At 30.9% G+C, this 20,873-nt stretch overlaps 1 long non-coding RNA gene across 1 annotated transcript; it reads right to left on the bottom strand.

Annotated features, from left to right (window-relative positions):
* Positions 1-1,566: 1,566 nt before the first annotated feature.
* Positions 1,567-7,998, bottom strand: LOC126266052 (uncharacterized). Its single transcript, XR_007548528.1, has 7 exons — positions 7,877-7,998; positions 7,323-7,442; positions 6,679-7,135; positions 2,801-2,900; positions 2,504-2,619; positions 2,062-2,328; positions 1,567-1,963 (listed from the first exon to the last, which is right to left on the bottom strand). It is a non-coding gene; the product is annotated as an uncharacterized LOC126266052 (long non-coding RNA).
* Positions 7,999-20,873: the final 12,875 nt, after the last annotated feature.

Raw genomic sequence — 20,873 nt, 5'->3', positions numbered from 1 at the left:
TTTACTAAGAAATCAAACCTTTTGTTTGGGCTCAGGGCAAAATGAATAAGATGAAAGATGCATGAAAATAGAATACCCGTGGTAACTTACTACAGCCACAGCTCAATCGACGGCGATAAAAACTACCACTCGTATAAGTTAGAATTACTGACAATCTTTCAAGTTCTCAAATACTTCTAGTATTATCTTCTGGGTTTTAAGTTTATCATTGTGACAGATCGTAATTCAGTGAAGTCGTAACAGAAGCAGAACAGTTAAAACTTAATCCTGCTGAATGGACCATCGACAGTGATATGGGGTATCTTTTAGATATTCTGAAAGGTGAGGTGCCTAAACGGCTAACTGAGCTTTTTCTTGTTGATGTTTATGTATTTTCTTTATCATTGTTAAATGTGTGTTATGGCCGTGTTAGCATTTATAAAATTTAAGCTGAAGGACATGACTAGAACAAGATTTTGAATTTGTTGAATGTTTGGTTGAAATTATGAATTGTATTAAAATGTATGATGAGTGAATCCGGGTTGTGCAGTAGGTCCACATGGAAATGATTATTTCATTTGTGAAAATATGAATCTGAGTTTTATTGTAGGATCCCTAAAATGATTATTTTAGTACGGATTATGTAAGAAGTCAAAAAAGAAAATGAAAGTGTACGTGTAGTAATTCTACCACAGTAACAGTCAGGAAAAGCCGTGTTAATGAAAACGGAGTTTCACTCAGTTCCTTACACAGCGTGTTGGACAGCAGTATGATAAATAAAAGTAGACTGATCCCCAGAGGGGAATAAATTTAAGTGCTAATACTCTATTGCTAATGAATAGTAGATTCTTCTTAATTGCAATCCGGCCGTACCACATAAATGGATCTTTCTTTGGCCCACTCTATAGTAATCGAAGTGAACTACAATTTCTCGCTTGTCCTTTTGCAAGATATAACCTCAATTAACAACGTTTAGATATAAAATAGAAAAATTGTAACCAATCAGAATCAAACACAAAGTGGACCCAGTGAAGATTTAACCCCATTAGAATATATTGTGTTAATAATATGAGGTGAAGGTGGACGAAATAAAGTAAGTCCCAAATAGTAAAGGAATTCCTATAATGTCAGCTAAAGAAATAAATCGATGACAATGAAGGCAACAAAATTACAATACAATAATAAAGTGTAAACACAACGACTATAAAAGCTTTAGAAAGCTCCGAAGTGCAAATTGTAAGCTTTAAGTTTATAAATTTATTTACCGATATACACAGAATTGTCGTATAATTTTGAAAAAATAACGAATATTGTCAGGGATAAGGAGAAGGAAAAGTTGAAAGAAATGCCTGACTAGCAGTTCAAATAAATCAAGTTATTTTCCGTTTAGGAAAAGACTGGTAACACCTTATAGTCACAGTATATTAGTATCAATGGTCAATTTAGAAAGATGGTTTAAGAAATAACACAGCCAACAAACCATGACGTTTTTAATGGATGCTTGAAATAATTGTCAAATAAACAACCCCAATGTTTGTGGAGAAACAGGTTATAAACCTTATTTTTGACAACAATAAATACCTATAATATACTCAATAATATCTAAATTTTAATATAATTTAAATAACATAACTCGTAATTTATACTTGTTGCTTAAAATATTACCTATTTTAAGTAACATCCATGATTACTTATTATTTCAATTTTTAAATTGAAGTGCCTAATTTGCCTCATTCACATATATGTTGATGCAGCAGAAGTGTATTCGTGTGTGTAGTGCAGAAAGTTAGACTCGTGATTTTTCACTGGAGTGTTCAAGACCAACTTCGTACAGATTGTTGTGGTATTGGTAGTGCAGAATCTAGCTAGCTTTTAACTTTTAGGCTATTAAGGTCTGCCAACGTCCATTGCAACTGTTATATTTCGCATAAGCACGTTAGGCACTGTAACCGTACATGTTTATATTATTTCATTCCATTATAACCTAAAATTTTGTTGTTATTCAGTGTGTGGCTGTTTTAAAATAGGATGCAGAAATAAACAGTAATTATATTCAACATCAACAACGTGATTTGTTACTACTACCTTGGTACATTGGTACACGCCTATATAATACCATACCGTCTATTGCGAACACTTCATTTAGAAATTACCGCTACCACCGCAGTACAATTATACCACCACTACATCAATCTTATGTAATCTTATGTGAATGAAGTTGACACTGGCTGTACTTGGTATTTCTTTAATTAAGCAGTGAATAGAATGGACTTCATCCAAAATCTTGAGACAATGGTTGTAGAAAATCGATACTGAACCCTTTTATTTCGACACAGTTTGTCAAAATACCTAAAATATAAATATAATAAAAACATGCATAATGAAATTGTCATATTGAATCATTTTTCTTTAACTGAAATATTTAAAATTGGAATAACAACAAACAACATAACATATTTGTCTAATAACACATAGCTGAGACTATTGCAAACTATTATAAATGTAAAGTGTAAAATGTACATACATAGCAACGCGTCGGCTCACAAGTCTAGAATAGTGATGAAATTTTTGTCCAAAAAGGGCCTTTTTCTTTTATAACATCCGCCATACCCGCTAGATTTACCACCAGCAGACATCTGGCTACAGAAGAGATTCAAATTACAGTGATGAAGAAATTCATTTCGAATAATACTAAATAAAAATTACGATTTGTTTACCCCTTTCGCGTATCTGACATCCTAAGTCATAATTTTTGAGACAGACTATGTATACCTTAAATGTATTTTAAACCAAACGAACTAAAAGTAACTATTTTACTGACCTTTGGCTTCACTTCTTTCATATCAGATTCTCTTTGATCATTCATATGTCATGAGGAAATTGAAACATTCTGGGAACCTCCTTTGTTCCATCGTCCATGACTAAAATAAAAAATAAGGTTGAATATAAACAAAATATTAAACACCAAATAAGACTCAACATATTTAATAATCATTTTAAATTCTTCAAATAGTTAAACAGTTTGTTTTTAACAAAAATAATATATATATATATTTGAAGAAATTAATTCAGTTTCCGAAACATCGAAACCTTCTGTGTTTAAATATGGGTAAAAACTTGAATAGGCGAAAGGTAGATTTTGGGAATGATGAAAATAATCATTGCAATTGTCTGTGTCTGGAGTCTAAAGTGGGAATTTTTAAAGAAACTACTAATAATTCTTCAACCAGACTAGAGCTAATAATGGCTAAATATTTATTTGAAATTACTCAATGGAAATTATCGTAGTATTTCGAAACCTGTAATAATTTCTATTTTTGATAGGATAAAATTTAGATTAGGTGAAAAGACGTAGCCTGTGAATTAAATTTTATATTATATATTTTATATAAATTTTTTAAATAAATTTATTTGTTGTGTTTATTTTAGAAAAATATACTATGCCTACATAATTATGATATAATTCAGTTAATAAATTGTTTATATGGAAAAAATATTACATTTGCTTATCAAATATTTTTTATATAAATTTAATATACATTTTGTAATATAAAAAGGTGATTATGAAGCAGAACGGTCTGAAACCCGATTGCCAAATACTGAAACGATATAACTAATAACTATGCTGATTCGTGACAATGATTTAGGCAACAGTCTCGTTCTTCAGTAACTACTTATTTCATCGCTAAAAGCGCGACAAAGCCTTCCAAAGAAATACCACGCCTAAATCGCTATATTAAAATATTGAGATCTTACCATTTTACTATGAAACTAAGTATAACTTGTTTGGATAGTAGGCAATACCTAAGGAGACTAGTTTGGAACGAGAAACAATTTTAAGTACTAAAAACCAACAGTTAATCATGGTGGTAAAAACATGGGATGTTTTGCGGCTTCTTGTACTGGTCACATTGTACGAATCGAAAACAAAATGTATATTATTGTCTATAAAAATTTATTCACCAGTCATATGATGCCCTTTGTAGACATTTCGAAATGTTCGTTAAAAAGGAAAATTTCTTTATTTAATTAATATGTACGGTCAGAGACAGATCTGCAGTTACACTTCGAATTCAGCATGGCTTGTTACTCTCCCTCCTTTTTACTTCAATACCAGTTGCATTTTATAATTTTGAGTCTACATATTTTTATGTTCAAATGTGTGATCTTTTTATTTTTGTTGTTTATTGAATAATTATATAATTTATTCATATTAATAGACATGTATTGCTTTGAATGCTGTTTTTGTGAAATATATTCTTATTTTTGAACTTCTAATGACGAATGCGATACAGTAAAAAACTGTAGTACTTTCGTACGATATGAATATAATTCTTAATTGCCAACATTTTATATCATAATTAAGTAAAATTACATTAATATCCTACTCAAAATGCATAATATGAACGCAGTAGTATTCTTAATTTGTCAGAAAATAATAATGCTCATCTATTGTCGCATCTGAACACTTGTACTGTTTCTAATATTCTCCCTTCGACTCCCACACACTCACTGCAAGCGAATAGAGCCTACAAAGTGTAACTATAGATCTGTCGCAGACCGTACATACATGAATTGTAAAGAGTTGAACACATTTATAAATAGAAAAATAAATCCACACAAACCTAAACAATTTAACTTGAAGTTTGAATTGTATTAGAGTATCATTTCTAGTCTTCTTAAAAACCTTCAGTTTAATTGAAATTTCTTAAACCACAATATAAAAAATAAAAAAATACAACTCTCATTAAAATTCAGATTTTTTTACTAGGAGAATGAATTAAAACAGTCTATATACAAAATTGTCTGATTTACGCCCTACACCTGGATGAGTAATACACATGTTGTAAATATGATAAAGTGGATTCTACTAACTCAAAAACTGGGTGTTGGATTATACTCTTACCGACCAATTGCGTAGAATTCGATTCATCGAACGATCCATCAACAACCATGGAAAAACATAAATATAGAAACGAATTTGACACGGAATGAACCAACCGTAGCATAGTGACTCTACCTCTAAATTTGCATTTACTAAAACTACTTTTAAAGGTAAACTTTTTTGTTCAATTTTTTTTTATTGCTGTTTTATTGTTTCGTATGTGTTATGTAAATTTATTAACTCATGTCATCAATTAATTAATAAATTTTTACTTGTATCAGTGGTTTTCCCCCCCGTGAAATGTGTTATGTTCATTTCAAATCGAAATTAGTGGATTTAATATAAATATGATATTTTGTTTTTTTTTTATATTCTTAAATTATTTCTATAATTTTTTCGTTTTTTCTTGTTGTTACATATCTTGTCTCTTGTAGAAACTTCAATTTTAAGTAATCTATGGATTGAGTGAAATTGTATTATGTAATTAAATTAACTTTGACTTTATAAAATTGGAAAATCAAGTGACACATAATTTTAATATGAAATTTATAATCAAAGAAGCATGTAACATTATATATTATAATATATTTATGTATTATTGTATAAAAAATAAAATAAAAGCAATGTTAATTCTAGAAAATGCCAAAAACGTGTAGATTCGCTTAAATCATTAAGAAACGTAAAAAATATCAAAAGTTATATATACAAGTTAATACTCATGGAAAATGGTAACTGGAGAAAATAGGATCATATATTGTAGATAACCTTTTAGAACGTGTTGAGAACTTATATATTATTGTATAGAAAAATAATAATGTTAATTATAGAAAATGTCAAAAGATTTGGTTCTTGATTTAAGACATGTGAAATAAAATAAGTTATATATACAAGTTAATAACAAGGAAAAAGGTAACTGGAGAAAATAGGATAATAGATTGTGGATAATCTTTTAGAACGTGCTGAAAACTACCCAATGTTCGAGATATATTTTATATGTGATATTAGATACTGTTTTCAATTCACGTGCAAACAAAGAATCTCTTAGTCCATGTGGTGCAACAACTATGCAAAAGTGAAAGAAGTTAGTTTTCAGAAATAAATGTAGAATATGGACGGTACGTTTTTATTCAAATTGACAAAATGTATCTTTTTCGGAAACCATATCTGACAGCGACGACAAGTATTATTTTAGAATTGAAATCAATTCATTGAATGGTAATCGAATTGTAGATATCAGATACTTCCTAAATGTAGCAACTAAACTTCAAGTACAACACAGCAAAGCAGCAGCAAAGAAGTATCAGTTTCAACAGAATATCCAAAAACGAAGTCCAGAATTAATAGAACTGCTGTATAGGAAACATTTTTAATAGGTACCTAAGCACATTTAATGGAATTATTTAAAGTAGTGGATCCTTTAATATTTAAAAACTTATATTGTTATTAGTGAAAATATGATTAGGTGGTGGAAAGCATCACTATGGCTTGCTTTGGAAGAAGCTGGTAAATTCTCGAGTTCATAATATAATCGGATATGTAAAAAATAAAATATAATTTCTGTAAAAACCTTAACAAAGTTAAGAAAGATACTAAATTATAATATAATAAATCTATATTTTATTTTTATTTTTTTTTTGTTTATTTTGGAAACCACTTTCTGTGGTTGCAAAAACTATGATTAAATTACTTTAAACTCGGTCTCTTGTATGTTTTACATTTACCTTTCAACTTCTCGTTGCTTACTCCTAAATTGTCAGTAAACATTTTGAGATGTATCGAAGCATTAAACTTGTAAAGATGTAAAAAATACTCACCCAAATACATTTGATAAAAAAGTTTGATCAAGTCTTGATTGAATTGTCTCGACAAGTGACCAGACCACAAATTATCAGTTAACTTAATGTAAATCCATCCTTGACGAAATGATAGTACTAAAAGACAAATATTTTAATTTTATTTTGTAAAATGGCATTTGTTGAGATACATAACCTGTCTGTGAGTGTAAAATTTTTTAATATACATGTGGATTCCGTAATACACAGATCCTCTATCGACTTCCTTTTTCAATCGGGGGTCTATAGTGTCCGGGTCGATGGTCCTTTTTGATGGTTGTACAATTCATTAAACTCATCAATTTCATAAAACTCTTCAGTCCGTTTTCTTTTTCCTGCATCTTCAGTCACAGAGGTTGTCTTATTATGGCATGCTATTGTAGAGTTGCAATACTTCAGTGAAGATCTTTTAGGCAGATCTTTAGACATCTGCCTATAACTTTTAGTATGATTAGAAAAAAATTAAAATTTATTAGATTATATGTTCAACATTTGCTTATCCACATATTAATGAAAATTTAATTTTTATATTACTAAACTGAACGGTTGTAATATAAAATATATATAAATACACACAATCGGTATGATAATATGCAAAATTAGTTTATAGTAAATATGAGACTGACCTTTTATATTCACGTTTCTGATTCATTTTATTTCCTTTCCTCATAAAATAACATGGCAATTTAATTTTTCATTTATCCTAAGGAACTTAAAACTTGGTGGAAAGTTATCTTGGTTGAATGCTGAAAACAAAAAATTGAAATTAGTTATCCAATTTATTAAAATAATTATATATAATAATTAAGCTAAAAATTATAAAGTAAAATAATTTATACACTAACTTATTGTGAGTGTAAAATATTGTGACAACATTTAAAGCAGAAAAGGCACTTTGGAGGTAACTTGTGACAACTGATCATATTTAAATAACTAAAAATAATTATAAATATTTTTGCATGCACTACAATTTTGAACAGTTAAAATTTGTAAGATAACCTTTAGTACAATAAGATAAAATTTAAAATTTATTAGACTATATGTCCAACATTTACTTATCCATATATTAATGAAAATTTATATTTTTCCAATACAAAATTGGACTGTAGTAACTGCACTTGTAACTGCAAAATCGGTATGATACTATGCAAAATTCGTTTATAGTAAATATGAAATTGACCTTTCTGATTCATTTCATATCTTTCCTCATACATTTCATGTCATTAGATGCCAGTTTAAATTTTCTTTTGCCCTAAGGCACTTTCAACATGGTAGGAAGTTTTTAAATTTCTTGGTTAAAGGCTGAAAAGAAAAAATCAATATTAGTTATTCAATTTATTAAGATAATTTTAGACAATACATAGTTATACATTAGACTATATGTTCAGCATTTGCTTATCTACATATTAATAAAAATATATATTTTTACCACACAAAACTGAACAGTTGCAATTATATTTTTAAAAACACACAATCGGTATCATAGAAAGCAAAATTAGTTTACAGTAAATGTGAGACTGACTTTTTATATTTACGTTTCTGATTCATTTCATTTCCTTTGTAAAGTTTCATTCCAGTTTAATTTCTCTTCTTGCGCCGATGCTATTCCCAGTTTATTGACCGAACCACGAAGTATAGATATAAGGAGTCCGAACGTAATGTTAAATAAATGGTAGCATTTTAGGGGACAGAATGTTTTGCCGGTAGAGCGCGCCAGGTTTGAAGAAGTACTCGTTTAAATCCTTATACGGGTAATTTTGTTGATACTGACAGCTCTGAAAATTAAAATAATTAAATTAATATTTTATACTTAGTTTTATATTTTTAATAATTTCAACATTCGCGAGCCAGCGCGTATTTACGTGCGATAATAATAATAACATCGGTACGTCCTGAACATTTGCGCAGCCAGTGGCAGAAAAGAGAACTATGATCTGGGTTTAATATTGTATACCACGAATACTGTGGAAAAGCCTATACCGTTCGGACTCCTTATATCTATACTGCGTGGCTTAAACGGCTTCTTTGAACTTAACCTTAACTGTTAAACCGCAGATGTGCCAACCTGAAACTGGTTATGCAACCCAGTTCACCTTGTGTCGCTACAAATATTACAATAATATTAATGTTGTAGAGTTTTAGTTTATTTAATTTCCTGAAGTTGACAACGCACAGAATAAATAAGGTTGGTAACAATGTCCAACGATGTTAACAACTTAGCAATTCGCGCGCCAACTTCCCAGTGACATAAAGTATATTTTAGTTTTTGTTCGTATTAATTAATACTAAGTAAACGATTTATAAAATCAGTGTAGTATTTATTACGGAGTAAATTGTCGTAACCCATAACAATCCCGACAAATTGGTGACCCCATCCAACACGCAAATTATCAAGAAGCGTACATTAACATTGGTACAAACACGTGGACCATGCAGAACGAACAAAGGGATACCCCAGCTACCACAACGGAAGCACGAGTTGAACGAGTCAGCATTAAAACTCCACCTTTTTGGAAGAAAGATCCAAGAATATGGTTCTTACAAATCGAGTCACAATTTGCATTGGCTGGAATAACAACAGACTCAACTAAATATCATCACGTATTGAGCGCCATAGATACAGACATATTGCAACAAATCACTGACGAAGTTATCAACCCACCACCTAGTGAGAAATATGCAAATATAAAAGAAAAACTAATATCTGTTTTTAGCGAATCTCAAGAAAAGAAGACAAAAAAGTTGTCCGATATCGAGTTAGGGGAAAGAAAACCATCCGAACTTTTAACACAAATGAAAAGTTTAGCCGGAACGGCTGTACCTCACGACCTTGTTAAAACGCTGTGGCTCCAAACATTACCCATTCATGTGCAATCAATACTAACAACAAGTGACGATACTATGGAAAAATTATCCATAATGGCTGATAAAATCGTAGATATTGAAAGACCTAGTACATATGCTATACAAAAGTAAACAGGCACAACAAACAGCACAACTGAAAAAATCCTTCAAAACCTCATAAAAGAAGTACAGAAAATAAAAATACAACTGGACAATAGACCACGTTCACGTTCTAGAAGTAGAAAAGGGATAGTAAATTATGCTGGTACCATGAAAAATATCAAGATAAAGCAAAACATTGCGTTGCACCATGCAGTTATATAAATCCAGACACGGAAAACTGAAGTCCACGTCCGTTAACGCGACGGACGGCGTGGCGAATATTAGTCGCAGACTTGTAGTATTAGATCCCACAACCAAACAAAAGTTTTTAATAGATTCTGGTTCAGATATATCTATTCTACCTAAGAGTTACTGTCGCACGCCACCAACAACGTTAGTTTTGTATGCCGCAAACGGTACTACAATAAAAACTTATGGTTATAAAAGACTTACAGTGAGTCTAGGCTTACGCAGAGATTTTGATTGGAATTTCTGCATAGCAGATGTCGATAAACCAATTTTAGGATCAGACTTCCTACACAGTTATGACTTATTAGTCGATATCCGTAGAAGCCAATTAATTGACCGCACAACAAAACTATCCAGTAAAGGAAAACAAATCAACATTAACCAAGTTTCAATATTCACATTGCATCCTGAATAAAAGTTTTGTGATATAATTAAGGAGTACCCCGAAATCACAAACCCAAACAGATGCAAAAACAGTAAAGTAAACCGAACACAACACGAAATCGAGACCGTTGGTGCACCACTCAAAGCAAAATGCAGACGATTAGCACCAGATCGATTAAAAACAGTTAAACAGGAATTTGAATATATGGTCAAACAAGGTATATGTCGCTTATCTAATAGTGATTGGTCAAGCCCACTTCACATGGTGAAGAAGAAAGATGGTTCATGGCGACCAGTTGGTGATTATAGACGTCTAAATGCAGTTACCAAACAAGATCGTTACCCTATACCGCATATTCATGACTTTTCATGTATGTTAGATGGATCAGTCATATTTTCAACAATAGACTTGACACGAGCTTATCACCAAATTCCCATGGAAAAAGAATCAATTCCAAAAACCGCTGTAGTTACGCCATTTGGATTATTTGAATTTCTAAAAATGCCATTCGGACTAAGCAACGCTGCTCAGACTTTCCAGAGGTATATTAACAATATTCTAAGAGATTTACCTTTCTGTTTTCCATATATCGATGATATTTTGATAGCTTCAAACAGTATTGAAGAACATAAAACACACCTACATACACTCTTTAAAAGATTAACAGAAAACGGATTACAGATAAATCCGGCAAAACGCTGCTTTGGAGAAGAAAAAGTGGCTATGAAATAAGTAAACAAGGAACCTCTCCATTACCAGAGAAAGTAGCGATAATCAGAAACTTCAAGAAACCAAACACAAAAAATGAATTGCGTAGATTTCTTGGCGTCATAAATTTCTACAGGAGATTTATGCCAAATATAGCAAAAACACAAGCAATCTTAAATGATTACCTGAAAAACAGTCCTAAAAACGACAAAACAAAGGTAAATTGGACAGATGAAACAGTTGAAGCATTTGAGAAAGTTAAACAAGAACTAACCAATGCTATGCAGTTAGTACATCCAAAGACTAACGCTGCAGTTTCCTTAACTACTGACGCATCTGACTATGCCATAGGTAATTGAACAATATGAAGAAGGCGTTTGGAAACCATTAAGTTTCTTTTCTCGCAAACTTTCAACTGCTGAAGCCAAATACAATTTCGTCATATGCTTGAAGGTCGAAAATTCACGATATACACGGATCATAAACCTTTAACATATGCTTTTCAAAAAAAAATGGACAAAGCATCACCTAGACAGGCACGTCAACTTGATTTTATAGGACAATTCAGTACAGAAATAATACACATAAAAGGAAAATCAAACATAGTTGCTGATACGTTAAGCAGAATTAATTCAATAGATTTAACAAATACTGTACAATTAGAGGAATTCAGTCATCACCAAACTCTAGATCAAGAATTACAAAGACTTTTAGAATCAGATTCAACAGGACTTAAACTAAAAAAAATAGTATATCCAAACTCTATAGAAGTTTACTGTGATATTTCAGAAGAAAATAAAATTAGACCATTTGTACCACAAAGTTTTAGAAAGAAAGTTTTTGAAAAACTTCATAAACTATCTCATCCAGGGATACGAGCAACAATAAAGTTGATTACAGATCGTTATATCTGACCCAAAATGAATATAGATATTAAATCATGGACAAAAGCATGTATCCAGTGTCAGAAATCTAAAATACACAGACACACAATTACACCTTTCACCAAAATTGAATTACCTAAAGAACGTTTCCAAGAAATTAATATTGATATAATTGGACCTTTACCATCATCAAACGGTTACAGTTATTGTCTCACATGCATAGACAGATATACTTGTTGGACCGAGGCAATTCCCATGGTTGATATGACTGCAGAAACTGTAGCTGAAAAATTTTATGCAGGCTGGATCAGCAGATTTGGTTGCCCTTCAAAGATCATAACAGATCAAGGTAGGCAATTTGAAAGTCAGCTATTTCAAGCCTTATCTTGTCTTATAGGATCGAAAAGAGTTAGAACAAGTCCATATCATCCACAAACAAACGGTAAGATAGAACGATGGCATAGAACGCTAAAAAATTCTATTAAGTGCCATAATACTCAAAAATGGACAGAAGTTTTGCCCACCATTTTATTAGGTTTGAGAGCCCTAATACGAAAGGACTGCCAATTATCACCAGCAGAATTAGTTTATGGGGCAACAATAACGTTACCAGGAGAATTTTTAAATCCAACATCTACCACAGCAGATCCTGCAACCTTTGTCACAAAACTTAAAGAAAAAATGAGTATGTTAAGTCCGATGCAAACGGAACATGCTCAAACAAAAATTTTTGTTCCACAAGATTTAGAAAATTGTACACACGTCTTTGTTAGAAGAGATACTGTCCGGAAGCCATTAGAACAACCTTTTGATGGACCATTCCAAGTATTAAAAAGACAAGAGAAATACTATACACTGGATATTAAATCGAAGAAGTGCAATATTTCAAAAGATCGGCTTAAACCCGCCTATTTACTTAAAGAGGACATTATATCCACGGAACATAACTATGCTGCAAACCAAATAAACACCAATGATCCACATAAATCTACGAGAAAAGTGAGATTTAGATTATGAAGAAGAAATATTTCAACATTTCATATTTTTTTTTTGTATTTAAATATTTAAATGATTTATTTCATTTCATGGCTCCGCTACTAGAGGGGGAGTAATGTAGAGTTTTAGTTTATTTAATTTCCTGAAGTTGACAACGCACAGAATAAATAAGGTTGGTAACAATGTCCAACGATGTTAACAACTTAGCAATTCGCGCGCCAACTTCCCAGTGACATAAAGTATATTTTAGTTTTTGTTCGTATTAATTAATACTAAGTAAACGATTTATAAAATCAGTGTAGTATTTATTACGGAGTAAGTTGTCGTAACCCATAACAATCCCGACAATGTCATTAAAATAACCTTATAGTTTGTTTTAATTTTCTGAAGTTGACCAGGCACAAAATAAATAAGGTTGGTGACAATGCCAAACGAATTTATTTATATTAATCGTAAAATAGTCGTAAAATTGTACAAAGTTTATTTTAAAATATTCTTATCTTAATCTACGCGTTACTTGATTTTTAACATAACGGATTTCTTTTCGAACCCTCATCAAGTGTTGCCGCACAGTTGGTTCGTAGTTTTTAAACTATGGTTAGATTTCTTCATGTTTTATGTAGAACTATTTAATTACATATTAAATTAAAAGATTTAATAAAATACCCCTACTTGGAATCTTAGAGAATTATAGTCTGATCTTTTTATTCATGTTTTTTCAATATTAATAAATTTAGTTAATGAAATGATTTTTACATTATTGAAAATATACAATTGTTTTTCCTTATTCAAAAAATATCATAATTGTAATTGTATTGAAATAATGTTTTGTATTTTATTTTGAATTGCGTTAAGGTTTTTTAGACCAAGTACATTATTATTTAGATTAGGGTTTCTTATAGGAAAAAACTTTTAAATTAGTTTGGCAACAATGTTGAGAAAACATTTGTTTAGTTCATCTGATTAATTGAAATGGTTAGGTGGAGACATTCTGTTTCTTAAGGGTCTTAACACACTATAAGCGGGTCGGGTAAAAATACCCGTCTCGAGAACTGTTGATTGTTAGCTGGTCGGGTAATTTTTACATTTTTGAATGTACTTACTTTAAAAGCGGGGTGAGATAATTTTTCTCTATTGGTTTACACACGGAACTGAAAGAATTATCTCTTATTTTTTGTTATAATTCAACAACTTAGTTTGGATCATTTTGCTACCCGCCTATAGTGTGTTAAGTCACCACCTACTTACTGTTTGTCAAATCAATTATTATAATATTCGTTAAGTTGAACCTTTTTGCCAAGTGTTTAAGTTAATTTTAAATCAGTTTCATATTTTTATTTCTTTTGTTTCTGTTTTTTCTTATATTTATTTGTTATTATAATTATATTGTTTTAACCTAAGCTTTAATTAGTCCTGTATCATAAATATAAGTAGTAAAGTAAAACAGTAGAGTTAATAGAAATTATCTAATGTTCTAATGTTCCCTATAACCTGCTGTAACGAGTCTTTTAAAAAGTCTTTTTAAAAGACCGATTTTACATCTCTTTAATCGAATTACCATCGGTAACCCGTTACATCAATTGTTGTCAGGTGTGTCCCCTAAAAATAAGAACTGACACATAAATTGGTGTCAGTTGTGTACCCTAAAAATAAGAACTGAACACTGTCTGGTGTAACTCCTAAAAATACAAATTAAGCCATAATTTAGTGTCAAGTGTGTTTTCCTAAAATTGCCAGAATATTGTATTCTTGTGTTCTCTTAAAATTGTGTTTTCCTAAAAATTTACAAATAATTTGATGTCATGTATATTCAATTGTAAATTTAACACATAATTTGATTTGAAAAAAAGATTTGAAAAGAGTAAAAAATTAAAATTTATTTGTTAAGAAGTTTAAGATTAAACAAGAAGATTTGTGTATTGACTGTACATGTTTTTATTTTAAATTAGTATCATTTACCAGTTTGTTGTTGTTTAATTGGTAATATTTATGAAGTTGGAGTTGTTAAATAAATATAAGATTAAGTCAAATTTATGTACAAAATGATTAGTTTGAAATTTGTAGTAAATAAAACATATTGATTAAGTAAATAAAATTTTAACAGCACAGAAGAGACACAAGAAATCACGCATTGACAAAGTCACTTCATTTTTTTGTTCATTTAAATAGTGTACGTATAAATAGTGCAAACTTTGTTGATAATTCTGTTTATATAAGTAAAAATCCTATTTCTTTCTTTTCTTTTGTGACACTCAGTTGGATTTACAATAGCCTAAAATAATCTAACAAGTTTGCATTAGTATTTTCTTCCCATGTTGGTAAAGATTTGGCTGATCTTGATGTGTACATTTGGTTTTAGTTCCAAGCACCAAATTGGTGAGACTATATGAAGGTGTAGTATATTTTTGCAAATTTCAAGGTTTTAATGTTTAGTATTAACGTAATTATGCGCAAATTTCTTAATACTATGATTTATTACCATTCAATTTTTTCTAATAAAACTTTCTCTTATTAGCTCTATTGTGTTTTCGATTTCAGTGATAACAAATAAAAATGATAGATTCATTGTTGTTAGATTTCTTCAAGATTCTATCTCAATCATATATCACATATTTCAACAAAAAACTTGACACTTTCGGGTAACTTATTAGTTATAATAATTATATTACAGTATTAGTTTAGATAAATGTCGAAGTGATGTATCTTTAAGTATTTATTTGATGTATTATGTATCATTTATATATAGTATGATGTACCCTATCAGAAAAACATAACCTATATTCATTTATATCTATACATATAAATAAAATTGTAGTGTCTGTTTGTAATATTGAAATAACCGTTGTTTACTACATGCATATGAATATAAATACGGTACATAACCAAAATAACATTTTTTACAATTTTTGTCTCTCTGTCTGTCTGTCTGTTTGTTCCGGCTAATTTCTGAAATGGGTGGATCGATTTTGACGGGACTTTTATTGTCAGGTAGCTGATGTAATAAGGAATAACTTAGGCTACTTTTATTTTAAAAAAATTCTTTTATTTTAGAAAAATAAAGTAATGTTGCAATGTCCAAGTACTATCCAGTACCACGCGCATGCCACCACTGGGCCGTCACTTCGGGCGGCTCCCACCACTTCTCCCACCAACGATTGATTGATAATTTGATTTGATATAGGTATCTTTTATAATTCCTTCGATCCGTTCTTCTTATCTTATCTTATCTTAATTTAAAATACTTTTAATGCTTTCCTTTTTTACCTTTAAGTAATAATTAAAAATAATTATAAATTAAGTACATTTGTGTTTAATATTCAGATGTACATTCAACGTACATAGTTTTTTTCTAATATTTAGTTATGCCTAAAAGAAAGTCAAATCTCTCTAAAAACATGAGTAAGGCCAAAAGCCAAAGATTGCGATGTGACAATGAATCTGAAAAAGATAAGGAAAGTCGTCTTATAAATTGTAGATTACAGATATCCATGTCTAGGTCGAATGAGAGTGATTCTGAGAGGAATGAACGATTACAATTAGATTGAAGGCGTTTTTCATTGTTAAGAGCTCAAGAATCTTTGGAATCACCGTCTAGAAAACGATCGTATTCAACACGCTATCCAACGAAGTCGCGAGTACAGTTAGTTTAATATAAATTTTAAATAGACAGTTTCCCACCCTTTATAAAGTGACAAATGGACAAAAAGATATCTGTAATCTATAAGAAATGACAACACCAAATGCCAACACATGGCCGCATTCCGAAATTGTGCTCAGTAATGTTTCTTGTTTATAATATTAGGTTGGAACTTTTTAGTTTTTCCATTGGTGGCCAAGTGAATAGGGACGAGTGGGCAGCAGCCGAACATACTAGTTCGGAGGCGTCGGAAATGCACGATTCTGGGACGAAAGTGGGGTCAAAGGTCAACCTCTGTCATCTGGGAAAAACATAGAAAACTGGGGATTTTAGTATTTACATTTAGTAATTTGGTTATAGAAATTCCTAAAATTAACAGTAAAATGGCATAGTGTTTGTGTGAGTGGCGTGGTAGGAACATGTAAGTTTCTATTTTAATTATTATTTCGGTGATATTCTGTGATATAGTTTTATATAGTATTATTTTACAATGGTTTTTCCTCAGCAATCTCTACGTCCTGGTTGGATTAGTAAAAGATGCAGTTATCCTAAATGTTCCAATGCTAAAATCTCCGAAACAGACGATTTCAAATCAAGTTGACGCATGCGCTAAAAATATTCCTTAGAGTAACGGATTCTGCAACTTTACCATATATATATAAAACAATTATATATTTTGTATAATTTTATTATATATTCGTGATAAAAACAAATATATATATATATGGTAAAGTTGCAGAATCCGTTACTCTAAGGAATATTTTTAGCGCATGCGTCAACTTGATTTGAAATCGTCTGTTTCGGAGATTTTAGACAGCATAGTTGCCAGATTTCATTTTTAACGAAACATGTAGAGAAATGATTTTTAGAAAAATATAATATAATATATGTAATTTATTATGTTTTTCATGTATGACTTATATTATTTATGTGGTTGAATTCGAAAAGAGATAAAATTCGGCAAATCACTTTATTAATTAGTATATTCATTTTTTATTTACTCTATATTTCTTTGGTAGTTTAACTATCTAATTAAAAGTTCTTTAATAAATAATTAGGTAAATTTACAAAGCTAAATTAGGTAAATTTAAAACATAAAATTAACAAAAAAGATTTATTTATATATTTTATAACAAAAAACAAAATCAATTAAAACAAAAAAATCTATTCCACTGGATATTGCTCCCTAATACAATTTTATTTATATGTATATAGATGAGTATAGGTTATGTTTTTTTTATAGGATATAAAAATAAAACAATTAAATATTTTGCATAAATTTTATTATATATTCATGATAAAAACAAAAAAAAAATGAAGAAAAAAAACATACTATATATAAATGATACATAATACATCAAATAAATACTTAAGGATACATCACTTCGACACTTATCTAAACTAATACTGTAATATAATTATTATAACTAATTAGTTACCCGAAAGTGTCAAATTTTTTTGTTGAAGTATGTGATATATGACTGAGGTAAAATCTTGAAGAAATGTGACAATACTGAATCTATTTTTTTTTATTTGTTGTCACTGAAATCGAAAACACAATAGATAAGAGTAAATAATTTGCAAAAATGTACTACACCTTCATATAGCCTCACCACATTTGGTTTTTTTTTTTTTGGACAGAGAGGGGAAAGTGTAAACCCCTCTCCGGGTGCCGATCCGGAGATCATGACCAAATAGGAAACATATGTGATAGCACATATGGGGGAAAAGGGCGTATACAGTACGAAAAATGCTCTTCGTGTCTGGATGTTGTAAGAGATGGATGCACGACAAAGAGAGTAAAGTTTTGCTCGGTAGTAAGAATCCCTACTCTCAGAGACAATGCGCCGTGCTGGTGCGCGCGGGCGCACAATGTAAATTAATCTTTGCGAATGCATTTAGTAACTCTCCGTATGCATAGGGATGTAGTTCGAGTTCTTCGGATGCTCCATTTAAATTCCGTAACTTTGTATAATTTTCAATCTGTAAAATGAAATATTTTTTGAGGGTATATCAAAAACAAAAATAAGTATTCTAAAAATAAACTACTTTTTTCAAAATAAAAATGTATCCCAAAAATTAAATAAAATATACTAAAAACAATTAAATGGGGTGTTCAAAAACGTCTCCATACGCGGTGGTACAATACCCCAACCTGTTATAAAAATTTTCACGTACGTTTGCCAGAGTGTCAGGAGTAATATTTTCCATTAAATTAATTATACCGTCTCTTAATTCATCCAGATTATTAGGCTTGTTCTCCTGGAACGTGTATAATTTTGACTTCAGGTAACCCCACAGAAAAAAATCGCAACGTGCGAGGTCCGGTGACCTAGCTGGCCAAAGAATACTTCCGTAACCACTAATGACGCGTTCGCCAATTGGTTCTGCAGAAGATCAAGGTATTTTTGCCCAATGAGATTACCTTCTATAAAAAAAGGACTCACTATGTCGTCTCCCAAAATACCAGCCCAAACATTTAGTTTTTGGGGGTACTGGGTACGGGCAGCATAAAATTTTCTTAAATTTACTTTTGACCAAAACCGTGTAACAATGGGATTGTGTCGCCCGTGTAAAATGGCGACTCATTAGTAAAAAGTATTTTACTAATAAAATTGTTGTCTCACAAAATGCCATGCGGCGGTATTTATCGGCAGGTAAACTTTTATTCCCACGTTTCAGTTTGTAGGAGCGGTATCCATTCGATTTCAGTATATTTCGTATTTGCGCACTTGAAAGATCAAAGTCCAGTGCAACCTGGCTAATTGGCTGATTTGTGCAAGTATTTTCAATACTTGCACAAATCAAAATGTCCCGTGCCTCACGTTCAAAATCGTTAGGTTTGGGCGGACGTTCAATCCTGTGATTGTTGAGATTTACACAACCGTGCGTGACAAAATTATGTATAGACGTATAGACGGTCATTGTGTAGCCCGTTCTATATACAAATAGCACTTTGTGTAGCCCAAAATGACGTTGTTCAGCCCAGAACCGGGCTAAACAACGTTTTACGTGTATTGTGTCGCTAATCGATGAATAACGATACAAGATGCCCCCCTCAAAATTTTTCGTGGGCTTAATATGGACATATATAGTACTGTTTTTATACAAATTAGTTCTTTAAAGTCACCAGTTGGTGGCGCGCTGTAGTAAGTGTATATAGATCGGATACTCTATGTATTTTACTGTTCTTGTGAAGCCCGATATTTGGCAACAGCTCAACCATAGTAATAACAAAGAGTAAGGAACTTGCTACATATTTACTGTCTTTTAACTTGCTACTTTCTTCTCAGGGGCGTAAATAAAATGGATCCAGAATATTCAATAACAGAAGTCCAAGAAAGTGGCAGATTTTGAGATAATGGAAAAAATAGCTCGTTTCGCTTAAAGTACCATAATACGATATTTGTATTTATTAAAATATCATTTAATGCTTTTATAGAATTTATTCTTTTATCTAAGCTATACAAACAAATTTTTAAAATTACTTCGGCGAACATTTTTGCAAGCGCAGTTAACCAGGTACTGTTCTAAAATTCTACTGGAAGTGTCGAGAACTTCTAATTGGCTTACTCCGGACTCTGCAGGACATAATTTTCTAAATACTTTCGTACTTCTGTAATCAGTCTTGTAGACGTTACCTTCTCGTTCAAAACTCCCAATTCAGTGATGAAGGTTTTTGCTTGCAATAAATTAAAAGAAGAACGAATTTTTTTATTAACGAAACAACATAATTAACTTAAAATAAATAAAAAAACATTCAATTAAATGTATAAATTTTACAATTTAATAAAAGTATATTAAATTATTAAGATAATATGTATTATTATAAATATCATCTAATTTTTCTAGTGCGTTGACACCATTAGTCTTTGATAATTAGTTAGTAAACCTAAATTGACTAACAAAATTAAAACCAAGTACTACATTTGATCAAGTTTGATGTGCTTAATAAAAAATGGACACTGACTACAATTTTAACTGTTAAAATTCTTTATGTTTAAGATTTAGATTTACTTGAAGTTGTATTATTATACACTTTTGCTTTATTGTGAAAGTTTAGATTTTTAATTGAATGAAAATTATGAGCCTATTTAACACGTTTGCAGATTGGTTCATTATTAACTACGCTACTGAAGGGAACTGCCTGTCTGCATTTACATATACAGTGCGAAAAATGCTCTTCGTGTCTGGATGTTGTAAGAGATGGATGCACGACAAAGAGAGTAAAGTTTTGCCCGGTAGTAAGAATCCCTACTCTCAGAGACAATGCGCCGTGCTGGTGCGCGCGTGCGCACAATGTAAATTAATCTTTGCGAATGCATTTAGTAACTCTCTGTATGCATAGGGATGTAGTTCTTCGGATGCTCCA

The sequence above is a fragment of the Aethina tumida genome, chromosome 6 (genome assembly GCF_024364675.1).
Source record: "Aethina tumida isolate Nest 87 chromosome 6, icAetTumi1.1, whole genome shotgun sequence".
Lineage (NCBI taxonomy): Eukaryota > Metazoa > Arthropoda > Insecta > Coleoptera > Nitidulidae > Aethina > Aethina tumida.
The sequence above is the reverse complement of the archived record's forward strand: the minus strand, read 5'-3'. Positions and strand labels throughout refer to the sequence as shown.